The sequence below is a fragment of the Telmatherina bonti genome (genome assembly GCF_933228915.1).
Source record: "Telmatherina bonti genome assembly, chromosome: 19".
Taxonomy (NCBI): Eukaryota; Metazoa; Chordata; class Actinopteri; order Atheriniformes; family Telmatherinidae; genus Telmatherina; species Telmatherina bonti.
In genome coordinates this window covers 13,195,770-13,209,998 of record NC_136617.1, presented here as the reverse complement: position 1 = coordinate 13,209,998, position 14,229 = coordinate 13,195,770, and the positions used below count along the sequence as shown (strand labels likewise).

The following is a 14,229-nucleotide window of genomic DNA, read 5'->3' as shown; positions in this document are numbered from 1 at the left end:
GCAGTGGATTTATAACAAGGCCATTGCAGTAATAGATAGAACTGGGTATTTCCTACAGTGTTTAAGTATACACCATGTTGAAGGTAATAAAGCATCTTTTTTTCCCCATTTATACATAGTTTGAAGTATTATTTTAAACTTACATAAGTCTATTAATAAAGACATTCATTCATTATCGTAACAGCTTAATCCGATTAAGGGTCGCCGGGCAGCTGGAGCCTATCCCGGCAGTTTTTTGGGCAAATGCCAGGGTACACCCTGGACAGCTCACCAGTTCATTGCAAGGCCACACAGAGACACTCATGCTCACACTCTCTCACACCTACAGGCAATTTAGAATAACCAATTTACCCAACATGCACATCTTTGGACTTCTTTGGAAGCCATAGAACCTCGAGAGAGCCCACGCATACATGGAGATCACATGTGAACGCCACACAGAAAGGCCAGTGATCCTTGTCCCAGCTAAGTGACCTTCTTGCTGTGAGACCACAGTGCTAACCACTATGCCACCATGCAGCAGAGAGCATAAAAACAGGGTGTGTCAAATTCACGCATTACCAAAGCTTGGGAAATTTTTTTTTTTTTTTTGTTTTGTTTTTTTGTCTTGCATCTGCTTTGAAATCAGCTATTGTGTCATTATAGAGACGCTTTTATCACTGTCAGAGCTAAAAAATGTGTTTAACAAGCTGTGTGTGCATTAGTGTTTGATTGAGCTGAAAATGGAGCAGTTAAAAAGTTCGCTTAATTCTCATCTGTAACAAAACCACTTAGTTTTTCTCTGAGCTGTTGTTACATTCCTCAGATGAATGTCTTCAAGCTCAGAGTACATTTAGCATCCATTTAAACCCCCAGTCTCTTTGAATACCCAGAATAACCATTTCAAAATATCACAAATTTCCACATCTGAGTGGTTGTAATGCTTTTCTGGCCTGTTCCAGTCTATAGAATATATTAAGCAAATTGCTGCTTTTAAGCTAGAAGTAAAAGTCTGCAATGATGATATTGGAGATTTGACACACACACACACATACACACGCATGCACACACGAGCAGAAAAGTGCAGTCATCATAATTGTAGTTACAGAAAGTTTGAATTCATAATAAAGTCTGCAAATTTCAGTATGTCATCACTCTTTAATGATGGTTGCCACATCAGCACTGTCAGAATCTGCACGCTGGCAAGTCACAGCAAAAACTGAATGCATTAAAGATTATTTATTTATTTACTTGTAAGAAATAAAGCAGTGTGCTGTTTTATAGGCAGCAAGCTAATCACATATTGGGTCATTTGTTTCTTTTCTGAAAACGTGCTCAACACCCTCTGACATTCAGCTTTGTGCCAGCATGATTCGTTATGTAATTTCTGCAGAGTGGACAGATGCACTTTGATGCATCTAACTGGTCTCCTGTTGAGACCAGTTAGAGCCAAACTTTGTTTTTTGACTGGGAGAACTTTGCTTTTTGACGTCTTGCTGGATGGAGTCATTTTTAGATGGTCATCTGCATCCTTGCAGAACTACACACACTCGGCAGCAATACTCGGAGTGTGGCATTCAGACTCCAATTGATTGGCTTCAAAGGACCAAAAGTGGGCAAGTAACCCCCCCCTCCTCCACCAGCTGCAGCCAAAACCGGCACATGGCACAAAGCAAGCTGAGTTTGTGGTTTCATGCCATTGATTCTGACCTACCAGCCTGAGCACACTGCAGTCTAAAGATATGGCAGCACAGCTACACTGAAAGACCAGCAATCCGTTTGTTTTTTTGTTTTTTTTTTTATTATAGTTTAATAATAATCTTCATTTAACCAATAATATTTATATTTTAGTGTACTGGAAAGATCAACAGCTACTCGGGACAGCAGGAGTAACACAGCCCTACAGGCAGAAAATATTCCAGACAAACATTTTTCAATAAATAAAAATAGGACAAAAAATGATAATAAACCAAGAGAAGAATAGTTTAACCCAACAAAGATTGTTGGTCAAACAAGACAGAATAGTCTGTCATAGATTTCTATCCAATCTCTTTAAAAAAAAATACCAACTACATAAATCTGTTCTGCATGATTTAAGGAGGTTTATACAAAATTAAATGTTCTATTAGTATAATTTTTTTTTTTTTTTACCCTTTTTTTTATTTTATTTAATCTTATTTTATTTGATTTTTTTTTTTTATGTTGTTTTTTTTATTTTATTTTATTAATTTACCTTTTTATTTTACCAGGTAAATCCAATTGAGAACAACTTCTTATTTACAATGGCGACCTGTTCTGTTGATGTTTTTTTTTTGGGAGGGCAGCATCTTCAGGTTGCATAAAACCATTTTATCTTTAGTATTTAAAAACATCATGTATGATTCCCCAAACTAAACTTTCATATTGTTTGCTTTCATCCACTCAGCATTTGTTTGTGGCAAATCTATATCTGGTTCTCCACCTCTTCCTGCTAAAACTGGGCACCCATGCACTCATATTCATGCCTTTTAATCAAGTACTTGGATCAAAATGTATTAATGTTCACAGTTAGAACAAAACTGCTGTGTAAAACAAGGAGGAAATAAATTAAGTTTAATAGAAATGAGGTGCACTGTTAAAAACGGGGCCGTTAGTAACTGTTAAGTAGTTGCTTATACTTTGTAATGACTGTCAGTAACCGCTTTTGAGTATAAAGCAGCATTAACTACGAATGTTCAAGTGAAGCGCCACAAAATTGTTTCAAAGTACATGACCATGATAAAATGTACTTTACCTGTGTTCGCTGTTAACTCCTGAACAACAAATACATTTCTTAAAATACTTTGATTTATAAATACACCAAACCAAAATGAGCTGCATGATTGATCTGTCTACTATTTAGAGTCTTAGTCTTCATTAAGGTAAATGCAGTGGCAAATGTGGAAAGGTAAGTTCATAGAACTAAATTTAAAAGAATCCTGACATTAATGCACAGAATACTGCCATTAAAAGGTTAAGCGAGCAGCCATTTATGCCTCTTCAGAAGCAGTTAATGGTACTTCCCACCTCATCACCTTGACAGTTATCGTTGTCATCATCCCATTAGAGCCTGGTGTGCAGTTTCATTGAATAAACTGGAGTGAAGTCTTTCTAGTTGGAACAAAGCCCCTATTTACTGTGTTGATGTGCAGTTCTGTGTTGTTGGGTTTTTTTTTTTTTTGTTGGTTTTTTTTTTGTTTTTTTATTATTTGATCGCAAAATAACAGCAAACTTCCATTCTGTGTTTACATTATGTTGTATCACACCTGGCATCAGATCTACACTTCTTGTAAAGATTTTCATAATTCATGTAATTTCACCTGGTGTTTTAAGCCTGTTCAAACATTGTACCCTTAGCCCAATTACACTAAGGTTGGGTGATTTTCCCCCATGTTACATTGATTTTTACTAGCAACTCATGCTACGTGAGTGTTCTGTGGTTAACTTGTTTTAAGATTCATGTCTCGCAGTAATAAAATGATAATAATAAAATAATGTAATAACATTTATAAATTATTATTCTAACAATTGACTACAATAGTTGAGTACAATAAAAATTGAAGTTTCACTTACTGACACAAGAAAATCTTATTTGTTGGGCACCTGTGGTGGGTTAGTAGTAAATGTGACTGACTGAAATACTTTTTGGTTAAAATGAACTTGCCCTGAACTAAAGCTTTGCTCTTGGGGGCATAAAATGCCTTTTTGTCTTGCTTATAGTTACAGTTTTTGGAAATGCATGATACTGGGGGAGGTGGTGCTGTGAAGCTTGGAAAATAGTACTATTTTACTGTTATTGGATTTTGCAATGATGTGAGAAAGACCGCATCAGATTTTGTGGTGAAAGTGAACATTGTAAAACTGTTTGGATCACTGCTTCCTTGCTACAAGAGATGATTTTATGTCAATGATGGCAACATTTTTGGCACTTTATCCTGATTATTATGAAGTCAGTGTCAGCTGGAGTCAGATTTTACTGGTAGGAAATAATTCTCAGTATCATTTAACCATTTGGTGCACGTTTGCATGGTAGGCTTTGTGTTGCTCGCTTTTAGGAGGACTGCAAGTCTTTAAGCAATGAGAGCGATGCAGATGGGTGTTACAAAATAAGGACAAATTATCTGTTATTTATATCCCTATATCATTTTACCACAAGTAAGTTTTCTGTATTTACTGTAAAGAGAATATCTTGATTTAAGTGTTTTCTTCATTTTTCACCTGTCTTTTTAACCTGTGCACGGTAGCAGATCTGTGGGTTCACTAGTGGAATATATTATAGTGTTCTGAGCTATGATAGCTGCAAAAGCTCATGGGTATGCATGTTCTAAAAGGAATAGTGCTCCAGTTGTTCAAACACTGTTATCGAATTCCTTGTATTCATTGTTAGGCTCATGCTAAGTTTGGCTTGTAGTTGGGGTTTCATGTTGACACCATGAAACTGGTATTAAAACTGAGATTTTACCTGGAGAGACCTCCCCCTCAACTGTTCTGTCTGGGGGTTGATAAATGAATAAATGATTCATGAGCTTTTATGATTTGTTTTTGCTGTTGAGCTGTTCATTTCGATATAGTGGCATATCAGTAACGTGTACCAGTGTTTTGATGTTTTTGCCAAACTTGAACGTTGCTGCTTTCCATGTCACATCACTAATTATTTACCATTTCAAGGTCTATTAGTATTTCGTGTTGTGTCCATGGACTGTATATAAAGAGATGGACGTAGCCTCCGTGACGTCACCCATAGGTTTCTAAAAAGCTGAACTGAAGCTCAGTGGGCGGTTCCTACCATCACCATCTTGGAAGAGGCACGTGTGTCATCTCACCCAGAAAATACATATATGGGCAAAGAGGTGGAGCTGAGAGGGGGGCTGTGTGTCATGGTGGATGATTGATATCGAGCAAACACCGAGCTACCTGTAGCTAAGAGCTTACCCGGAGATAACAGGAGCTAATCAGCTAACGGAGGTAAGCGAGCTAAAGCTAAGTCACATTGTTAATTGGCTAAAAACCGCGGTTGCTATGTTCTTCTGACTTGAAGTGGGAGATTGGTACCTGTCAATCAAAAGGACACGCCCCAAACTGCCCCCCGATGGGCCTATCGGGGTATGAGTGTGTTCTTCTGACTTGAAGCAGAAGATTGGTACCTGTCAATCAAAAGGACACGCCCCAAACTGCCCCCCAATGTGCCTATCGGGGTATGAGTGTGTTGAATGAGTGTGTGTGTGAATGGGTGAATGTGACAAGTAGTGTAAAGCGCTTTGAGTGGTCTGTATGACTAGAAAAGTACTATAGAAGTACAAGTCCATTTACCATTTACCAAATATGACAAACTTCGACATTAAATTACTTTTAAACGGGCAAGTTAGAAAAAAATGCACTCCCCGCACAGTTGTCATGAAGGTAAACTTGACCTATTAAACCGAAAATGGATTTTTGAACCAGGCTGTAAACATGTTTATTTCTGCTGTGAAGTTGGTTTTTTTAACATGGAGATTTGCTCTGTTTTGGAACCAACCCCTAGTGGATGAGGGGGGAACTGCAGTTTTATGCATTTCCGCATAGGATTCACTTTTAACTGCCGGAGGCTCCGTCCATCTTTCTTATACGGTCTGTGGTTGTGTCTTATGTTATTTTTGCACAAAAACTAACCACAAGTTTCCCGTTTTTTTCAAAAAGTGTAAACTTCTTCAATCTGGAAGGCAGATCACATTTCTTACACCACGTGTTGTTACCTAACATCTTATGAAGACAGATTTTACTGACCTCCAGGAGTTTAATCTCTAAACCTCATTACAGTGGAGTGCGAGTGTGCTTCAGGGTGCCATTGCTCCCAGGTAACTAAAAATATTTTTGTGTTCAAAACACTTCAAATCTCCTCAGTACATCTCCCATCCACTTGAAAAGTCTACTTAGCTTCTTTGAGGGAATCACAACAGCATTTTCTACATTAGTGTCGCAGCAAAACCTGGACAGTAATGCTTAACGCTGATAAACAACCAGCACAGATATCTCTAACTAGCCAGTTTGCGTTCAGATATGCTGCATTTTTCACCTTGTTTTGTGGGCCAGCAGTGAAAGAAAGCTCAGTGTACACAGCTACATCACTAAGCACACTGTTATACTGTTATCACTTAAAAATCTCAAATTACCACGCCAGCAGGACTTATGATACTTTTCCAGCAGCATTATACAAGTTTGGTCTATTTTTTAATTCCTGCTCATGCAGAGGTGGAATGAAATGAGGAGGCAGATATACACACAAAGATTGAATAAGCACATTATGCAAGTTCTATAACATAGAATCAACTCTGCGTCCTAGAAATCATCTGCAGCTAAATGGTTTAATAAATAAATAAATAAATGCATGACTAAATAATTTTATTTAAGTAATATGGATGCTTTTATTACATGTTGGGCAAATGGGAAATGCATAGATGCATAGTAGTTGAGTGTTTGCAGGCAATCCAGGTCATTTTCATAACCAAGTTTAGTTAGTACTTGGATACTAAACCAAGCGACAAATAGTAGACTCGTCTCACATTCATGATGCTCCAAAAATATTTAATGTAAGGTTTTTTCTTTCCTTCTGTAGTTTTGTCCACAGGAATCCAAGAAAAAGACAAATCTGCAGTTCAAAACACAAATTAGCAGATTATAATCTGTAATTTGTTTCTCATACATCCTCTTACATGAGTCCTAAGCGTTATGTTTACCTGTGTTATGGATCTCATCCATCATCCAGACTGGCTGCTGGAATCCTTTCTTTGCTGTTGCAGCATCTGGCTTTTCGCTTCTGCTTCTGTTAAACAGACATTTTGCACCAAAGTATCAATGCACACTGTTTACCCAGCACCCACCGACAGCCCGAACACCCTGAAGGAACACGTAAATGTTTCATTTGAATCCTTTAAATAACGTCCACTGGACACTAAATGAAAATGTAAAATGTGCCACAGCACCGAGGGGGTGAAGAGCAGCAATTTTCAGCCTGCTGCAGAGATGAGCTTAATCCTCATTCCACACACCTGCAGTGCTGCATGTGTGAATTGCGTGACCTTTAAAAGTGAGCAGGAATGTATGTGTTCCCAGTATTTTCAGCAGTGAAGCGAAAAAGTCAAACTTGACAAGGTCTTTCCTTTTTCTTGGCCCCCCCGGTCACACGCTCATTCCCTCCATCTCTTTTTCTTCTCTTTCACTTTGAATTCTTACAGTTTTTCTCTGTGACGTCCCTTTTTACACCGTCATTCCTTTTCTCTGTCGGCCTCCTAGTTGCTCACTCCCTCTCTGTGTACAGGCTCTGTCACTGGTGTCGGGCTGCATGTGAATACCAATGGAGCTTGTGGGGAACAAGTGGGTGCGAGAGCATGCTAATGGGGTGGAAGTTTCTGAAGCTTGACTTTAGTGTTCAGAGCATCTGCTATAAAAACACACATGGATGGATGTAGAGATATATGGCTATATATATATATATATATATATATATATATATATATACATCTTTTCAATGCTTGCACTGTTTCCTCACGCACCAATAAAGTCTTGATGCTTGGGTTTCATTATCGCATTTCTGCTTCAATCCTACCTCAGTCTTTAAAAAAATATCATGAAGTTCCTTTTTTGATTCCAAGACTTATTCAATCTATCTAAACCTTGAAAATACATTTAAATTTCTGACCGTCTGCTTGGAATAAACAGCAAAACTCCCTAAATTTTGGGCAGCTGGTCTCGCTACATAAATTAAAAGACCTTTTAAATGGCTTGAAAGCAGGAACATCTGGCTCGACAGACTATTACTGTCACAGTTTGATGTGACAACTACATTTGCTAGGGTTCTGATGGTTTTGTCTGTGTGTGTCTTCATATCACTGTTTCTGCATAGTATGTATTGTTACAGCCATGGCTTATTAAGCTGCTGTTACAAGATGTCTTAAATAAAAACACTCAGTTTTCAGATTGAAAAAAAAAAACAAAAAGAAAAGAAACTGCAGTAGTTGCTGCAATGAAAACATTTTTGATTGTATTACAACTTGGCACAGCTAGAAGAATGGCTGCATGTCGTTGTGGAGCGTTTACGCATTACCAAGCAGCAAGGTGACCAGAAGTTGCCTGACTGAAAGGCAGGAAGGTTACTGGACACATAAAAATGAGAGTGGTGATTTCTTTCTAACTTTTTATTTCATTCTCTACCTGTTTTTTAGTAAAGTTTAGGAAGTAAAACTACTTACAGTTTGAAAAAAAAAAAAATGTTGGTTAGGTAAAAAGAGTCGGCTCTTCCTTCTCTCCCATTGTGCAGAACCAAGGCCAAGTCAATTAAATTTTGAGAAAGAAGGGGGGGGGGGGACTTCTGAAAATAATTTACAACATAATGCTGAACACAAGTGGTGTCTTCATGTGCAGTGCCAGTCAAAAGTTTGGACACACATTCTCTTAAGTGTGTGTGTGTGTCCAAACTTCTAACAGGTATGGTACACAATTGGAAAGTTTTGCTGCATTTCTAGAAACATAAACAATAACCAAATATTTTCTCTTTTTTTTACACAGTAGCATTATTGGTAATTTCCTAAGCCAACCCTTATTGTGTTAATGCATCATGTATAATAATAAGACAAACTGATTATCACTATTAATCCCAACTGGAAAATTTGGCTCAGTCGGCTGCCATTTTTCAGCACCGGGGGGAGCAGTTGTGGGAGGTGAAGGGCCCACAGTGTCTACTCTGTGTCTGTAACCCTAACCCTACAGTGGTTGTAACCCCTAAATCTGCTTTACAGCTCTTATTACCTTACCAAAGCTTTTAGATTTTTCTTTTTTTACTCTGATAATTCCTCTTGTGGTATCCTGCTGAATCTAGTTATGTGGTTCATTTGTGTGATTGATTTAATTAGATTTTCCCAGACAGACTATATTGATTTCAGCTAAATCAAAAAGAAAAACTGAAGAGGAGAGGAGAGGAATAAGCAGCGAGAGACGAGGATGGAGGAAGTTTAAAGTAAATTGAGGGAAAGGGATGAAAGAGGATTCAGGTTTAGAGAGCACTAAAGGAAGAGGTGAAGTCTAAGAGTGCCGTAAGTTTTCAACTGACAGAAAACAGTGACAGAAAAAGCGCAAAAAAAAAAAAAAAAAAGAAGGGAAAAAGCAAAGACTTCACCCTGAAGATTTCACCCATGATGCCAGAAACTTTTACAGTTCAGGCTGACAGCAAAGAAAAAAGAAACTTTCAAACTGATGGAAAGAGAGAGAGAGGGTGTAGAATGAAGCTCTTCCATGTCGAGCTGTAATTAGCATAATATTTTTCTCTGTGTGTCTCCATCATATTATTTATAGCTGTCAGACTGAAGGACAGAGATGAAAGAGTGGAAATAACGAACATGAAATCTTCTCTTTTAAACACAGGGGACGTGTGTGTGTGTGTGTGTGTGTGTGTGTGTGTGTGTGTGTGTGTGTGTGTAAAATGACTGCTTGTTCTATTTAAAGAGTCCTTTTGCAGAAAAGACACATTTGTTCCAATGGTGTCTTGAATCAAAGCAAAGCCTCAGAGGCTTCGAGGCCACGCTAGCTTTGAGGGTTCATGGTTGCCAGTTTGGGTCCTCTGCTTTCATGGAGAAGGGAATAAAACCCCCAAATAGCCAGCAATGCTGGGCATTACATTATTTTTTTGTTTGTTTGTTTGTTTGTTTGCTTGTTTCTGGGGGTATTTTTGGACTTATCAAGTTTTCAGGGACATGCAGCTGCATTTTAAGTCATTTTATTCAACTAAGAAGTATTACAAAGTCACCAGTTTCGTAAAGAGACATTCTGCTGAATATGTTTAATCTTCCAAGTAAAACTCATCCATTCCAAGCTTAAAAAGTGGTTCCACAGATGCATTGTAAGTATATTTGGTATTGCGAGCTATTTTAAGACATGCTTAGTATCCCACAAATAGTAAGAAATATTTTTAAGGCGATGCATGTAAGAACACAAATATTTGCAGCATGCACTGTGGATTACTTGTAGATTACCCAGTGTATCTTTGAATAGAAATAAAGGTTATGCTATTAATTCTGTCACAAGATTTCACAGAACTGTGTTAACAATTTCCCCACCTATATATAAGTAGTGCATTATTTATGTGAAAGATGTTTGTTCCCTTTATCGGAGCAAAAAAATGTCAAAGAAAAAAAACTGTAGAATCATCCTAGAATGTCATAACCTATTCCTCCCGCCTGTCAGCATTCTTACAGTGTTCAGAACGCACCGTTAAATGTGAAATACACACCGAGTATGACAGACGAATCAAGCAGTCAGCCTCGGTCTGGACAGCTGCCTGCTGAATGCGCGTCGCTGTGAATGTAAAACAGGATGTCACTAATGTAAAGTGGTGCTCAGTCAAGCTTTCATGGTTGTGAGGAGGTTAAGACAAACAAAGACGACCTGAAAGTCACTGCTTTCATCTGTTAAAGTGACTAATCATGCTAACAAACAGCGGTGATGACTCAGCTGCGATGTTGTCCTTGAGCAGAAGCTTAAATGTAAGTTCATGAAACGGAAGCAACACTGAACTTAGCTGAACGTTTACACGTTTACACTGGTTTATTTAGCTGAAGCTCTGCAGCATATTTCTCTACTTTAAAACAGATGCTGTTAGAACACTGACTCAACAGCTGCCATATTTGATCCACGTCTGACTAGACAAAGTGGTCTGTGTTTAAAGGGCGAACCCTTTCAGCTATAAAACTGCAGTACTGGCTTTGTTTGACAGGCATTAGACCCACGTAGAAGGACCTGTAATGCCGCCACCACTTCACCTGAGACAACTAGATCCACTCCTAGATAAAACATGTTTAGGTCTGGAAGAATTCTGGCCACTAACAGCCACCGTACCCACCTGTGCCTGACATTTGAAACAATGTTGTGCGTCAGGGTAGGCAGTGTCCACCCAAGGCAGAAAGAAACAACTGGAATGATTCCATTTTATTAATTAGTTTATATATTTTCTACTTCTTTTTATATATTATAATCTTTCAAAGGATAATTTCCTATAACCTACCCTGTAGTACCTATTGATTTGAAACTGATGGCATTTAGATCTTGTCATAGCTCAGTTAAAAATGACTTAACAGCACCTCCTTCTGGCCAGACAGAGAAGCTGTAAAACCCACCCTTGCGTTGTACGGTCGAGGCCATAGGCACAGTGCAGCACTGCCTTTTCCCCTCATATCATCGGAACGATTTGTTCATGCATGCTCAGTCTGTTCCCCCATATAAAATAACATACATAAAAAGGTACATCGCTACGCTGTCTTTTTATGCTACTGCACTATGTACTTTTGCAGAGATGATTTGGCGCTTTGCTCCCAAAACTGGTTGACGTAGTCACCGGAGGGACGAGCCTACTAGAGAGGTTTAAACAATTTTTACGTCTCTCTTTTGAAGAAAAACGTCAACATACGCTAGTGGTTGTCATGACATACAAAGTTAAATAGTCTGGGGACTGCTATTAAATAATTTAGCTAGCTTTGCAAGTTTTCAGTGGCGTCTTATGATCTTAATTGTGTTAGATTAAGTAAGCACGTACTTTCCTACAGATTTAAATGATCGTTTGTGTGTCTGTCACAATTTGCAACCTTCTGCCTACCGAACCCTAGAGCTCACGGCACATGCCTGATATTAAATCATTTCTATGTCCATCTTTACCAGCAGACGTCAGTGAATCTTACACACTGTACCTTTTAAGCAACATAAATTAGTTATTAGACTAAATGTAGGCTTCAAGACAGTTTGCAAATATTCCCAGAAACAGCACGGAACCTAAACAATGTAAAAGAAAAAAACATGTTTAACATCTTAAGAGATCTGAATACACGCATATAAATATATCACATTCAATTTAAATATTGACAGCAAGATGCTTTCAAGATTTTATGTGGTAATCAGTAGCAATTTGACCCCTTTTTCTTTTACTCTGGGTGAAGTGGCTCCTCATCCTGATAGCAGTCTTTACATTTTGTAATCATGAACAATAAGAAATATAGTTAGACCCCTCAGTTTACTGTAAATCTTTAAAAACTCTAACCAATACAAACACTTAGACCAAAATGGAGTTCTTCATTTCTTATATCTCGTAAGCTTCTTCTCCTGGCTCCCCTCCTCCCCCTCTCGCAGCGCATACCTGATAGCCACACCCTGCATATAAAAAGCATGTTAGGGTGAAAATACTAAATAGTAAAGAAGAAACACAGAATGTAACACGGCTCCTGCTAAACAGCCGAGAAAGAGAAAATTGTTGGTGGAAAAAGCAGCAAAATAAAAAGCATTGGATCCCCCAAGGAGCAAACCCAGATGGGGAGGAGCCAAGACAGGGTGCCACTTTCAAATCTTGCTAGCGCCCATCATTACCTACCCCAGCTTTAAGATTCAGTTAGATTTAACTCAGCTTTATTTGTACAGCACCGATTCACACCTGTCATCTCAAGGCACTTCTTAAGATGCAGTCCAGTTTATTGTAATAAATCCACTTTATGATCCACATTAGTCCAGTTTAGAATAATGTGGTTTATGCAAGACTGTTCATAAGAATAACTGCCTAGAGAAAGAAAAATTGTTAGCGCCATTTTTTTTTACAGTGTACATTTTCTGAGCTAAATTGCTCATAACATGAAACTTCTGAACTTTCGTCAGATTCTTTGCGTTTTGGTGAAAACCTCTTTCCTACTGTGTCGCTGTCTCACTTCTCAGACTTTGAATTGATACTGTTGTGCTAAAATCCATACACCACACAATCAGCATTTGTGTATGAAAGCATTGGTTGGTGCAGAATCGATCGGCCCACCCATCCTCAGCTCTGCGGTTGGGTTTTTTTTTTTGGTTTTTTTTTGTGCAACAGTGCTGAGTCGCTGCTGGACAGACTGATGAGTCATTGTGTCTGAGAGGCTTTGATGTTGTATCTGAACCTGATGAGGTGAACACTGCCAGACAATAAACTCTTTCATCTTTTCTCTCTCGCATCTACCCCTCCTCCTCCCGTTCTCATCCCTTCATCCTTTTGTCAGCCCTGCCATCTCCCTCTCTCCAATCAGCTCATCCCTTTCTTCTTCTTGTTCTTTCAGATCTCACCTTCATTGTCATCTTTCTCTTCTCCATCATCCCGTTTTCTCACCTGCAAATCGCTTCTTTCTCATTAAGTCTAATTCTCATCACTGCCTCTCACCTTTTCTTTCTTCTTCCCATTCACCTTGTTCTCACCTCTCCTCCATCTGTTTCCCCCTCCCCCTCCTCCTCTTCCTCCTCCTCCACCCTCTTGTCAACTTACCGTCAGCAAAATGTTTGCTCATCCAGCCAAAGAAGCTTCTGCCCGCTGCTGGGGAATTTACTTCAAGTTCTGCAGTTGATTAGATTATGCACACACACTCACACACACAAAACACACTATTGGCATACAGTAGTTCCATGATTCTTACCTCAGTGTTTTTACAGTATGTGTGTAAAAAATGAAAAAAAAATTGTACATACAGTGCATTTCTAAAGTTTTAAGAGTATTTCATATTACTTTGTTATATTCACACGTGAACCTCCACAATGTTAAAGCACAAACATAATTTAAAAAAAAACAAAAAACACAAGTATATCTGATTACCATGCCTCAGTCTTGATGGATTCAGGTTAATATTTGAGACACTGAAATATAAATCAGCATTTAACCTCATAGAATGGGGACTTTAACATATTTTTTGACCTGTTAGCACAAGGGTGTCTAAAGTCTGTCAAGAGCCGATGTCCTGCAGGTTTTCCATGTGTCCCTGTTCCAACACACCTGGCACACATTTAATGCTGTAGCAAGGCAGCCTGCTGATACTACCTAGGGTTGTTATCCTCAGTAACAGCTGGGTTTTAAAGATGGTGGGCCTGGAGTTGCTCCGATGACTCATCCTGTGACATCAAATTCTCTCAGTGGTGGCCTGCAAACTGTAGACACGTTCAGCCCGACTCCGCGCCGTCTGAACGCCAACAGAGTAGGTGCTAAAAGTGTGTCGACTCGGCCCAGGAAGATTTTGAATGTTGTCAGGCCATTGTGCACAGTGACGTGCAGTGAGGTTCAAGGTTGGTGAGGCACTGACTTCTCAAGAGTCAGATTTACAGTTGTAAGAATTGGAAAAAACAGCACCTTTCCATACAGCCAGTCTTTTTGCTTGTACCACTCAGTTTGAAAAGAACGACTCTTTGACTCAGTTTGAAGCAAACCTTTTAGTGCCG

At 38.8% G+C, this 14,229-nt stretch overlaps 1 protein-coding gene across 1 annotated transcript in view; it reads left to right on the top strand.

Annotated features, from left to right (window-relative positions):
* LOC306770170 (semaphorin-6D-like) overlaps nt 1-14,229 on the top strand; it is a gene marked incomplete at both ends in the record, with an annotated part of 80,963 nt that overhangs the window by 59,309 nt on the left and 7,425 nt on the right. The gene's annotated exons all lie outside the window — the stretch shown is intronic.